A 13,613-nucleotide genomic window follows, 5' to 3' on the forward strand; every position below is an offset into this window, starting at 1 on the left:
CCCGTGTTCTTATATTTAGGTGCACGTTAAAGAACCGCAGGTGGTCGAAATTTCCGGAGTCCATCACTACGGCGTGCCTAATAATCTAATTGTGGCACGTAAAAACCCATAATTTTTTTCACTTTATGGGTTAGTACGGGGACGATCAAGTCCAGCGCATGTTTAATTGGTCTAATTTCCAGATCATCACCGTCGCTGCTATTTTGAAAGGTTTGGAACAGCGCAATTATTTAAGAGGTGTTCGTAGGGGAAAAACAATACGCTTTGACTGAAGCCTGCAATGTGAGCCGCTGCTTCAGGCGTGTGCACGCCTTCCCCTATATGAACGAGAAAAGTAATTGAAACAATCTGCAAGCTCTGTATCACTTATGTCGTTGTTGGCAATAGTGACGTTATTGACTGGATGATTGCCTTTGTTTGGGTGTAATTTGTTGTTTAGTTCTTTCCATACAAGTTCAGAATTATTTAGGCAATTTCTATGAAAGAAGCCCGTTGTAGTATTCGACTTTTGCTTGTTTTACTATCTTATTTTACTTGTTTCGAAACGTCTTACCCTTTTACTATAAGTTTTTTTGTTTCCTCAAACTATTAGTCATGGATTTGTAGGGAAGCATACCAGTAGCTCTACTGTCATGGAAAGCCTCTTTAGCGAATTTCTGTTAGAATTTGCAGAAAGAGGGCATGTTGCGTATTTGAAACAACGTGCAAATAAAGAAGTTGAAGGTGAAAGATAGACTTAGTGCGATTCATACTCTGATGTTTATTTGCATGTGACAATCATTGGTGCACCTATCATTTAGTGTGGGGCAAAAAAAAAAGAAGCAACTGTCCTTGCTTGTGCAGCACAGGTAGTTCCCACACATTGTGCAGTACGTCATGCAGATTCCCGTACAGCCAGGAAATAATCCAGAGTTTTCGCGTTATTGTCAAAATTCGGAACATAGAAGCACAGACGTAAGGCTGTGCCCGCGACGACGCGGCAGGGCAGCGTGCGGATGCACCGCAGCCTATTGAAAAAAAGACGGTAATTCGACCAGAAAACATCTTGCACACATATTGAATCAAAACGGACTTACACTCGTGGTTGTCGTCATTCCTGGAAAGGTCGCTGCCTTCACTATCAGGAGGAATGCTACGGCCATGAAAACATTTAGGAGCCATTTCACTTTTCTGAAGAAAATAAATCATGTACACGTTGTTGCATTTGCGCAACAGAGTAAGGTTTCGTCGCCAGGAACAAACTATTCCGACATAATAATGTTATTTTTAACCTGCAGAGTCAGGAGGATGCGCAGCTTGGCAGATGAATTTTTTCCCTCTTTCTTTGTCTTATGGAAAAATACATTTACAATTGGCAAAACTTACCTGCATCACTGCTCGCGGGCGCGCGCCGCCTCTGTCCCGTTTGTTTTGGTAGAAGATCCGAAGGATGAGCACAGATGGCAGCACACGGCGACGCGTCTTTTAGACGAATGTTGCGGAAATGCAACAACGTGTACAGGCAGCTTCAAACAGACTTCGCTTTTGTTTTTAATTAACGCGGTTCATCGGAATGTTGCGTAAATGCAACAAGGTGCAGTGGAGGGTTGAATTATTTCCCAATTTAGCTGCGTCACGTGATTTGATGAAAGGTTGATAAAGCTGAAATTTTTCGTTTATTAGTCGGATGTGTTCACGCGTCACCCAGGGCTAGCGGTATTTTTTTTTCGGTTTTTTATCGGAAAACAAGTAAAGTAACTGGCTTTAAACAATTCGAGGAATTCGAGGCTGTTACGGGTCGATTGCGCAATGCCGCCCCGGAAATCTCGCAACGTGATCGGCGATATTTTGAGGTAAACGGGTTTCGCTTGTTTCTTTGGTTAGAAGGATTTATTGTGCTCTACCACAAGAAAGATAGGCAGGTGGTCCCTGATGTGAGCGAATATTGTTCCGGACACAGTTTTATCGACGGGTGTATTTCTCATAAACAAATCTAGCACAGATGGCGTCCCGGAAGAGACACGCGTGGGTGTAGCTATGACGTTGCGAAAATTGTTACTTTGCAAAATAAGAGAAACGTCAAGAGAAGCAGTGGAATCGTTCGCCACCTCAGGGTTTAGGTCCCCACCTATAGCTAAGACATACTCGTTTTCTGCAGCAAAAGAAACCAGACTGTCAAAGTGTCTTAGAAATTCGGACAAGCTTCTGTCTGGCGGCCTGTACAAGACAGTGAAATAGTTTTATTATTCTTATAAACTTCGTTATTGCACTGTAATCTTTTTAAACTGCAAAACCTGGAACTGCGCTCTGAGTGGACACCCCTCCTCCCCTTGTGTCTGGGCGATCTAAGTGGAAAAAACAGCAGCCCGGAAGTACAAGGTAATCGGAGTCTTTAGTGTACCATGTTTCGGATAAAAACAAAAGATTGAATCGGAGCCCGCACAATTCTAGTGAGCAAAAAAGCACATCTCGTTTAGGCGAGACTGACGTCACATTCAAGCGAAAAAGATTTAACCATTTTTCTGCCCCATTAGCTGCAATAATCTGCCAAAAATCTTTGGGGAGAATGCACTCAGCCATCATTATGCAGGGCGAAATGACCAGACTTGGTAATTCAAAACGTGTTCATTTCATGTTTCACGACCTATTTTGTCAAGATCACTCTCACGTCGAATTGCATAGGCAGATTCAGTGCGGCGGGCGAAAATGTGTCCGTTTTCGGTCCATACAAAGCGCCAGTTGTGTTCACCTTTTCGAGCCACGGCCATTCCGAAGAGCCTTTTCAAGAAAGGCCAAAGGTGCTCATTTATAAAAAATGGGCGGGTCTTCCAATTCAAACACCGTTTCCGCCAGCCGCAGCCCAAGGCTTTCATTCGTAAGTTTCTTTTTCTGGCTTTTCTCAAGAACTTTGTTCCACGTCTCGCGCCTCTGGAACTGGATGACAATGCTTGTCTCTTTCTTTATTTTTGTGGGGAGCCTGGTACATACGTTCATATCCCTAGGTAATATCGGCTCACCTATGGCTTTCCGCCTCGCGTCCAGAATGTCAGCGACGCCTTTGTTTGGTACTTGAATTGAACCACAAGATATCTTTCCCTACTGTACTGCTCAGACTTCATGAGGTTGGTCTGACACTATACAACATCTCTGTTAAGCACGTGGACGGGTTGGTGAAGGTCTTCGTTTTCTCTTTTCAAGCTTTTATTTTTCTTTAAGGTAGCTTCCAGCCGCTACTTTGTTCAGACCAATCGTGATTTCATCTATCTCTGTCCGGAGACCTCGATCTTCCAAGAGAAGGGACCGCTCCATTGTGGCCTTAAATGTCTGAAATTTTGTTGAGAGCTCCTATTTAAATTCCAAAACATTTCCCGAAATTCTTTCACCATCACTATTGGGACAAAATACACCACACAGAATATCGCATGTACGATACTTGTAGCAACACCAACGAGGAAACAAAAACGAACGACGAGAAACAGGAAACAGAAAAGCAGGCCGTGGGAAACTGTGCTAACCTGCAAAGTGCTGAAGGGAGACTACGCTGTACACGCACGCTGCCACTGCTGCCAAGTGTCCTCCACTGGTCCGGTGCGGTCTCTTATAAGGTGCAGTCGTCACGTGTCCCGGGCGTGGCGCGGCTCTTTCATGCAGCTTGTGGCGCTTATGGTGTCAGCGATGACCAGGCCAAGTTTGTCGGGCATGCGTCGTAGTCCAGGCACCGTCGTGCAGCCAAGGCCAGCTCTGCAAAGTGCCGAAGGGAGAATGCGTTGAGAAGGCACGCTGCCACTGCTGCCAAGTGGCAAATATATAGCAAATTCCAAATGTAGTCACAAGAGTCGAGATATTACTTGGCAAATGGCCAAGCAATGAGGGGGAATACAGTGAACTCGTAAGGGTAATTACGACCGAAATGCGGAAAGAGAAACAACATGTTCGTTGGAAAGGAAAAAAAAAAGAAACTGAAAAGCTGGTGGAAGAAGCAGACAGAAGAAGCGATCGCCAAAGAGAGAAAGCATCACGAGAGCACAGGCAGGCTAAAAAACGCATTTGGCACAGGATGAAGTAGCCAGAAAATGGGAAATATACTGTGAGAAAAAACTATGGATCAAATACTGGTTCATGCAAAGATAAAATGTGAACGCGAACGTTGGTTGCCAGAAATAGTGGGAAAAGGAAGGCCCCATCTAGACTATTTTGGAACCACATAAACTTATTATGCAGTAGGTATGGAACAATACAACAACATATCCTAGACGAAGATGAAAATAAACTGGAAAGGGACGTGGGGGGGGATTAAATTACATCCGAAAATTACAGCTGAATCTGTCCAAGGCAACGACGAGGTTGCATTTGAAGACAAAAGAGCATCGAAGCGAACCAGATGGAAAAGGAAGTTGTGCTGAGAAATTTCAACTGGAGGAAAGCCGAAGAGAAAATTCCTAAGCGCACAGCCACACGACTAGACGAAGTTCCCGTTAAGCTGATTAATGAACTAGAACCAAATAGTAAGGAAGCTCCGTTGAATGCAGTAGAAAAAACTTCTAATAAAGACGAATACCAGACAATTGCCCCTAAAGTAGAATGAATGTAATTAACGAAGCTAAGGGGGGGGGGGGAGGAGGCACAATGCACTCTTATAGACCGTTGACCATTACATCGGTAATATACAGGTTAGCAATGCGGGTGGTTTAATGAAAGCGTGAAGCATGGGAGAAAATTATGGAATACTGGGAGAACTTCGAAATGGCTTCAGAATCAATAGGCGTCTGTGTGATAACTTGTTTGTCCTTATTCAGAGTACTGAAATTCCCACAGTAAAAAGAAGCCCGTTAAATGTGGCTTTTTTAGACATTACAAGAGCATATGAGAACGCAGACTGCTACATTTTGTGGGATATTCTGGAAGAGGGAAGCTTAGACGACTATTGCATGCAGCTTTTGATACAGGTTTGTCTAGAAAAAATAGTTTGCGTTGAATGGAAAGGGATGAGGAGCGTGAAGAAAGTTGATATGAACAAGGGACTGAGGCAGCAGTGGATTTTATCCACACTGTTTTTTGTGGTGTAAATGGTAAGGATAAAAATGGCGCGAGAGAATAGTTATAACGGCTTTAATTTCTTATACGAACAGGTGGGTACAGTAGCAGAGCAGAAGCTTTCAAGTTTGTTTTATACGGACTAAATTTGTTGCTACCTAACAAGTAAAGTGATAAGCAACGTCTGGCTAATATCTGTCGACATTATGTCGAAAATTTAGGTCTGATATTTGGCCTTAGAAAATCACGTGTCGTTGTATTCAATGAAAACAGTGAATAGACAGTGTCAATATAGGGCCAGGAAATAGCTTGGGTAAAAGAATATAAACACCTTGGTACATGGATAAACGAAGGCAATATATATAGAACAATAGAACAAAGGAAAAACGAATAACAGCTAGGAGGAAGAGAAATGTGGCCGTAGTGAAACACAGAACCCTATGGGGTTCTGTGTTTCACTACGGTGGCACACCATACCATATCATGGCACACCATACCATAACATGGCACACCATACCGGTGTTGCCATGTTGCACACCGGTATGGTGTGCAACATGGCGACAAAGAACGTCAAGCGGAAAGTCAGCGAGACTGACATAATTTCATCGGTGGCGGCAATGAAAAAGAAACCTGCTATAAGTAACTACGTAAGAGGCAAAAACGTAATCCCTAGAGAAGAAATTTATGATAACTCAAATGGTAGCTCATAAATTTTCGAAGCGAGATCGGGTACGAGATAGGTACGAGGAGCTCCGCGGTGCGTTTAAATGTATAATGGTTCTATGACTCATAAATCTAGCTCATAAATTTTCGAAGCGAGATCGGGATGCCTTAGAACACGCACCTATAAAGCGAGATATAAGAAGGAAGAAGAAGCATGTGCTTGCGGCGGTAAAGCTAGGGAAATGACGGAGCATGTTTTATTAGAATGTGAAGACATCTGCGCAGCGGTCGATTTCGGCAACTCTGGTCTCCTTGAAGCCCTTGAATTGAGCGAGAGCTGGAAGAAAGGAAACATGTCCCCAGTAGAGATGAGTTAGAGGCGATTGCAAGATTGCCTGAAGAAAAGTAGGGTAACAACAAACAACGGAGACGTACAAAAACGAAGTTCCCTATAGACGTCCAGAAAGTTTGGTGATGGGAATTCTTCGTGAGGTTGTTTTTCTTCTTCTTCATTTTTTCTTTTTTTAATATAGGGAGGATATTAGGCAATATAATAACAAGACTTTGATGTTGCAACCCACCGCCCCGTTCCTAAGGGGACGCTTTTAGCATACCTAGCGTGTATTATACATAGTATACCTAGTAGCATACCTAGTGTACATGCGCATTTTGTTTGCTTCTGAAAAGCTGATTGGCTGGCAGCACACGTCTCCTTCTGTCGCGTACTCCAGATCAGACAATCAGAATTTCAGAGGTAGACAAAATGGCCATGTCGACTAGGTGTACAATTACGGAATATCTTCCCTGGCTCGCATTGAACGGAGAGAAATACCCGCCGTGGTTGCTTAGTGGCTACGGTGTTCGGCTGCAAAGCGCGGGGTCGCGGAATCAAATACCGGCCACGGCGGCCACATTTCGATGGGGGCGCAAATGCGAAAACACCCATGTACTTAGATTTAGGTGCACGTTAAATATTACCAGGTCATCTAAACTTCCGGAGTCCGCCACTACGGCGTGCCTCATAATCAGAAAGTGGTTTTGGCGCGTAAAACCACATAAATAAATTTTTTAAAGGAGAGAAATGTGCGTGCTATCGTGGCCTAGAGAGCTCAACCGTAGCATACCCACTGACTCGCCGTATTGGATGAAGTTGCAGGTTTGAGAAAGTATGTATGCTTAAAGAAAGACGCTCGAACGGAAGTATCAGTCTCATTGCGAATTAATTCCGCTGAATTTGTAATGCAAATAAATTAAAGGAAAGCGATCACGGCCTAGAAGAGTACCGAGCTGCTGTGCTTTACTTGAGCGGTTCCATTCTGCATTCAGTCACACATTATTATTGGTATAGCAATTATTGATACTACAAGGTCATTTTTGATGTCGCCGTCAAAAGGCGATAACATTCTGGCCGCGCACTGAACGCTACATGTGCGAGTGAAAACGTTCGAGGGTCAGCCGACGGTGGTGGCTTAATCTAGAGCGCGCAAGGGAGGAAAGCGGGGAGGAAGCGCTCGGTCGTGCCTGGCGGGCAAGGCACCAGGGAGAGTGAAGGGATGGCGGCATTCTGCTCCGGCAGCTACTGCGTATGGGCTGCCGGCATGGGTCCAATGTTGAAAGCGATCTGGGATGCGGACAGTCTCGGTGCGTCAATGGCTCGTAGCTACGTATGCACTGTGTTCTTGCGACTCAACTTACGTTGAAGCGATGGGCAGCCCGAAGGTCACTTCACTCGCTGCGGCTACCTGGCCTCCTCGCGCCAGCGTTTTGACAGCGCGTTTCCGCGGTCATCGAGTGTGATCCGTTCATGGTTGCCGGGGCGTGTGCGGCACCATGCTCTTTAATTTGGTTAGTAAGAGAATATGTAAAACTTTATACGGCCGATAAAAATACGGTCCTTACTTCCTATAGCTGTCTACAAATTTGCTATTGCAATGGTCGCCCTTCGGGCAAAAGTACGACCGTATTTTTTTTTAATTAAACGAGGATAGACACTGGGATCTAACTAACTACCCGCCGCAAAGTGCTAAGAATGAATGAAAGAATGCTTCTCATTAAAAGGCTGGTGCTGATGACGTGTAGGTATGTCGAACACTCAATGATTTTTGAGAAAGCTCATTTCCCTGGAAAGCACTTAGTAGTATAGCAGCGCGTGGGTGTAGGCCAGTTGGTTATTATGCGAAGCATATTAACGTAGGTTTCGGGCCTTCGCGCGACGCCCGGCGGTGGCCACCATTCACCTTCAAGTGACCTTCAAGTAGGTCACGTGACATGACGTCACGTGATGACGTCACACCGGCTGCAGATGGGGCCTCATATCGCGCCGTCGGTCGCCTCCCGGCGGTGGCCACCATTGACCTTCAAGTGACCTTCAAGTGGGTCACGTAACATGACGTCACGTGATGACGTCACACCGGCTGCAGATGGGGCCTCATATCGCGCCGTCGGTCGCCTCCCGGCGGTGGCCCCCATTGACCCTGAAGTGAGATCACATGATGTGACGTCACGTGATGACGTCACACCGGCTGCAGATGGGGCCTCATATCGCGCCGTCAGACGTCGCCCGGCGGAGGCCTCCACGCTTCGGTTCGAGCCGTCGCGCGCGACGCGGCGGCGGCGCCACCATCGCTGCATCACGTGATATGTGACGTCACGCCAGGGATGAAGCGGCGCGCGCCCGCCGTCGCGTCAGTCTCTGTGCCCGCAACCGCGCCAGCGTCTTTGCGCCGGGCGTTTATGCGGTCAAGATGCCTCCAAACGCTAAGGATACGCTAAGGCTAAGCCCAGTGGATGCTTCGCATCCACTGGGCTTAACCTTGATAAGCCTCCAATTTTTTATGATTTTGAGAAGTTACCACAAGCAGAGCACGGGACTTGAAGAAACCGAAGCGGTACAGACAACTGATGACTTAATGACACGATCTTCAAGCTTATATAGATCAGACACACGTTCTGCACCTGAAAAGCCACGTAAAACCAATAAAAGCAGAGAGCGACCTTAAATGGGGCTACAATACAAATACTAAGATAAACGCTCACAAAGTGAGGCACCGAACACGTGTGTATCACATGGAAATAAACAGAAATCCTTTCTGAGAAACCGCAACTGGCGGCGGGCTAACGCAATCACCATCCTCAAAGCGCCCCATGGCCACGGCCTCTACAATCCCTCTTTGCAGCTAGCCATTTTATGCCGATAATCTCAGTCCTTGAAAACAAAGGAGAACAGCCCAAGCAACTACGGCAATGAATAGCCAAGCTCGACTCTCCAGCAGCGCCCAGGCAACATTCATGCTCACGCAAGCGAATGTTAACGCACCTACCGGTTTGTCCAATGTAGTATCTGCCACACTTTAGTGGAATTTTATATATGACACGCGTCGTGCGAGGCACATGCGAATTTGTACGCTTGATTTCACAGGAGGCCGCGCGCGTGCTTCTTTTTTCCATCATGCTGCAGAACTTCGAAAGCGGCGCTTTTATCTGGATTTTATACAGAGGTACTGCGGTAGTTTGGCTGCGTTATATGCCATACTTGCACAGCTGTTGCAAGTTACAAAATCCTCTATTTCTGTAGCACAGTAACTTCCTGCTGCTTGGCAGCGGTGCTCTGAAATAACAAGTAAGTTGTTACTGTATGTTCTGCCTACGAAGCAGGCAGTATTGCGAAAAAAAAATGAAATGCGCAAGGTGATTTGAGAGCAACAAACACTGGAGATATCGTTCTTCAGGCCAAAGACGTGTTCGGTGGGGTACTTCGATCTTGTTAGCGTCAGGAGGTTTGTGTTCCGATTTTAAATGTATTTAAGAAAGAATGCCTATATCTGCCAAGACAACCATTGCAAAATATAGTGACGTGCCTTGATTGCATTGAATGCTCTAAGAAACCTCTTGCTGAACCTATCATTACTTGCGCATGAAAACACATATATTTCGTGCTTGTCGGCTGTGACAGTGGCCTTCGTCCGAGCAGCTTTGATTTGTGCACGTTACTCTGTGAAGGCTCAGTCCGTAGCCGTAATTGTGGAAATGCATGTTTTTTCTTTCTTTCTAGCTCGTGCGTGTGCCGCCGCTGAAGTTTACATTACACCGCATATAACGAACAGTTTTGAGAGTTTAGATCTGTAAAATACATTTTGAGAGACAAGGACATTAGAAAAAAAATTGAATGAGTACATCCTCATCAAGGTAATTATCAGCCTATTGGTTTTCGCTGCACAACGAAGGCTTGTCCTTGCGATGACTAATCAGCCCTCTCTGGGATTTTCCATGTCTATCCAATCGCATCACATCTTCTAATCGTCTGCAGCCCTGGACTCTCCAGTGTGCCTTGAATAAACTGGACAATAGGCCATTCACAGAAGCAAAAATCTTGGGAGCCTGGCCTCACAGTTCATTACCTCATTACAATTGTTGCTTGAATCTTTTAAAAATGTGTACTACAAGCATATTACCAAGCTTCGAGAGTGCAATTTTTCGTATCCTTCTGGTATGGCATATGTGGTTGGCAAGATGAAATGGAATGTTTGTTTCGTTATCGCCATTGTATTGAATATTGCATGTTCAGCATTGGAGTAACTATAGTACATTGGCGCTTTCGCAATTAAAGTACCTGTTGATATTTAGTGAAATTTGAGATGCACTGCTATTAATCATACAGGATGTACTCATGTGATTCATAACGTTGCATTGTGGTTTCATGCGAGAGTGTCACCCTGTCTCACTAAATGCTTCGTTTTCAATCACGTGAGTACGCCCTGATGATTGTGCGGTCATCGGTAGACGGTTCTGTGAAGATATGTTGAAGGCGCTCGCTTTGAGTCTATGTATGAGACTGCTTTTTCAGAGTACGGCTTACTTTTGGGATTGATGCCAAATGTGTTAAGAGCACATTTGTTTGCGAAGGTGGTACAGACTGTCTCTCACGAGAGCAATGGCCGGCGATCGAGGCTATCAGCACGCTTCAATGCATCTTCAATAAATTACGTCGAGAATTTCTGTTGGGTGAGTGCTTTTCGCAGGTCTTTGCAGTTGAGAGCAAACTCGTCGCCATCGGAGCATATTCTAATAAATCAAATGAACTGGCTGCACGGGATGCTCGTTATGAAGTTCTTTATATGAGTAGTCTTACAATGGTGGTACTTGTGCTGCTAAGTTAGAGCACTGAATAGTTCAGTCCTCAGTTTGCTGTCACCCTCACTGATCGTGACACCAAGCAAGTTACTGCAGAGGGGTGAGTAGGATTTTGAAAATGTGTTACTAGTATGCGGGTTGCTGAAATCAGGAAGAAATTAGGTCTGATTCACCGTGTTGCCGGGTTAGGAATTTATGGTCAATACAATGCTTTAATGAAACAGCTTAAAGTTTCGGCAGTCATTAACTAATTTTCTAGTAAAATAATGAAAACTTTAGCGCATCTTGGTCCAATTTTGGTCCCAATGCACTAAAGTGACGCTGACCTAAAGGCAGTGCTGGGCGTCGAATTCGAAGTAGTTTATAGCTGGTATAAAGGACCGTAAAGTGCTTAGCGCAGATGAGTTCACGCGCTTATCAACGTTCAACTCGTTGTAGACATGACCAACAATGTGTAAGGAATGTTTGTATAAAAGAATGAGACTAGTGTGACCAACACTGAAGAAATAGGGCCGTCGAAATGGAGGATCTCCTTGAAAAAGTGGTTAATGGCCCTGACGTAAAAATGTGGTAGGAGTCGAAATAATAAGTATATCAACATAATACGAAAGGCTTTAAGCCATATTCTGTGTTAGAGAAATAATAGTCTTGCCAGGATTGTGGTACTTGTGATATATGGGTGAGAAGTAGCACCTAGGAAATGCGCCTAATGTGATGAGGGAACACATAGCGCTTTCGCTAATTTTCATTTCCTTAGCAATCGCTGGGATGACATCCTTAACAATAGTTTTATGTTTTATGTTTCATCATGATCAAGATGCACGTAAATGTATATGCCGCACAGTTGACTGTTGGATTCATTAGGGTAGGTGTGCCTATTCACTACGACAACTGCACCTCTTTTAAATGCAGGTCTAACTATAATTTTATCTTGATTCGGCAGAGCTTCAATTACCTCAGTTTATTCAGCCGTAAGGTTTCGTCTCAATGGTTCAGCTCCTGTGTAGGTGTGAATCATGTCAGGCTGTAGAGCCTTGATTTACAAATCAAGGCACCTATGTCGTTGCAAAGCAAGAGCCATAGTTGCTTGATCTTCATAGTTCGCAGACAAGTTACCCTCTCTCCAGTTATACAGGCAAATAAATTAAGGAATTCATTGCCTCAAGATGAAGAAAACTACAATACGACGATTTACATAACCAGTTCTGCGTCCGCCAGAACACACCTGTACCCACTGCGGTGAAGCCATTGGGGTCGAGCTCCACCCCTTGAAAAGCTGGCGCCACCGTCGGCGTGACGTGGCATGAGGGATCACGTGGACACAGCAACCGCGTCGGCTGCTTCGGAAGCGCCGAAGCCAGCTGAAAACTAAAGTTTAAAGTCCCACCTGCGCTGCGGTTCTGATTAAGTGGTGAGGCTTTCCCGCCTTGGGTATCTGCTTGACAACATTTTAAAGCGCTATCATGGGTAGTGGCTGCCTTTGGAGGCATGCACCATGGTAGGATACTGCTTGGTGCCGGAGTGCCGGACGTACGCAAAGGAGCCCGAGATCAGCCTTATTCACACGTAGCCGCAGGGCAAAAAGGTGCGTGAAGCTTGGCCGGCGAAACTTAGAGCCGGCAAAAAGCCATCGGCTACAACTCGGGCATGCAGCAAGCACAGACTCAAAGAAGATTTCTGCTACAGCGCCAGGACTGCAGTAGTCGGCGAAAAGCAGAAAACGAGCACTGAGACGCTCGCCTGCGCCCGCTGCCCGGCTAATGTCAGGTCGGTTTGGTCTATGAACTTGATGATGATGGAGTTCAATGGAACGGAAAGGGACTGGTAAGACGCACATTAAGAAAAGGCAAAGCATGTGGTCATGTTTGTGTTAGGAATTAATGCACTGGACTACGAAAAAGAAGCAGAGGAAAATCGCACACTGAGAAGGCCGAAAAACATACAGTGCGACGCAACTTGAGAAATAATATTGAAATGTCCAAGAATTTAGAAGACAAGAAATAGAGTCGTCATGATGGCACATCACAGTCGCCGTAGGCGTTAAAGTCTCTACACGAAATTATTTTTCAACAGTTGTGATAGCGTCCACGCAACAATGGTTGCTTGTGTACTGTAAAATGCTCATAAGCTGCGGCCTAAAGGCCACGGCACGGTGCGAAAATGTGCTCACAGCGAAAACAAAACATTATGCGCGGACGTGCATGCACACATGCGGTTGGTCGCTGCGAACCAGTGCGATCGCTGCATTGAGGCTTCATTCTGTTATGCCCCATTTCGCTATACAGACATCCCAGTATAATAGCACATTTCACATAGTTTACTCTCGGCGTCTGCCAATATTTGACGCAAGAAGACGGTTCGGGAGACTCCATCGCAGCGACCGTGCGCAGTGGCGTTCATTATACGTATTTGATAAAGAGTCTGTAAACGATTCTTTCAGTTTACCGAAGCTTATTATATCGACAGTCGAAAACTTTCCTCGTTTTGAGCGTACTTACAAAAATGTCCAGGAGGACTGCAGCCTGGTGTTTTTACTGAGCGCCGTAAGCGAAACCTATGAGGATCGCGCCGCGTGTACTCTCATACTACGAAAGGGAGGCACTTCCGACAGATGGCGACTCCGTAAGTCCTCGCCGCCAATACCCACAGCGTTTCAAGAACCTTTGGAATTTGCGAGGGCTGTGAATTTCTCGAGCTATAATTTATCAACAGAAGATTGCGCTCTCCCTCGAGGTGTAGATTTCTCTCTTGCCGTTGAAAGACAAAGAGTTTCAGCTAATTATGTACCTCAACAGCTCTTAGCGAGA

General features: G+C 45.4%; 1 long non-coding RNA gene across 1 annotated transcript in view; it reads right to left on the minus strand.

The window, feature by feature from the left end:
* Window positions 1-13,613, minus strand: part of LOC140213263 (uncharacterized) — a 174,990-nt gene that overhangs the window by 65,124 nt on the left and 96,253 nt on the right. The window contains exon 2 of the long non-coding RNA XR_011890224.1: window positions 3,495-3,720. This is a non-coding gene — a long non-coding RNA (uncharacterized lncRNA). The remainder of the gene's footprint in view (window positions 1-3,494; window positions 3,721-13,613) is intronic.

The sequence above is a fragment of the Dermacentor andersoni genome, chromosome 9 (genome assembly GCF_023375885.2).
Source record: "Dermacentor andersoni chromosome 9, qqDerAnde1_hic_scaffold, whole genome shotgun sequence".
Taxonomy (NCBI): Eukaryota; Metazoa; Arthropoda; class Arachnida; order Ixodida; family Ixodidae; genus Dermacentor; species Dermacentor andersoni.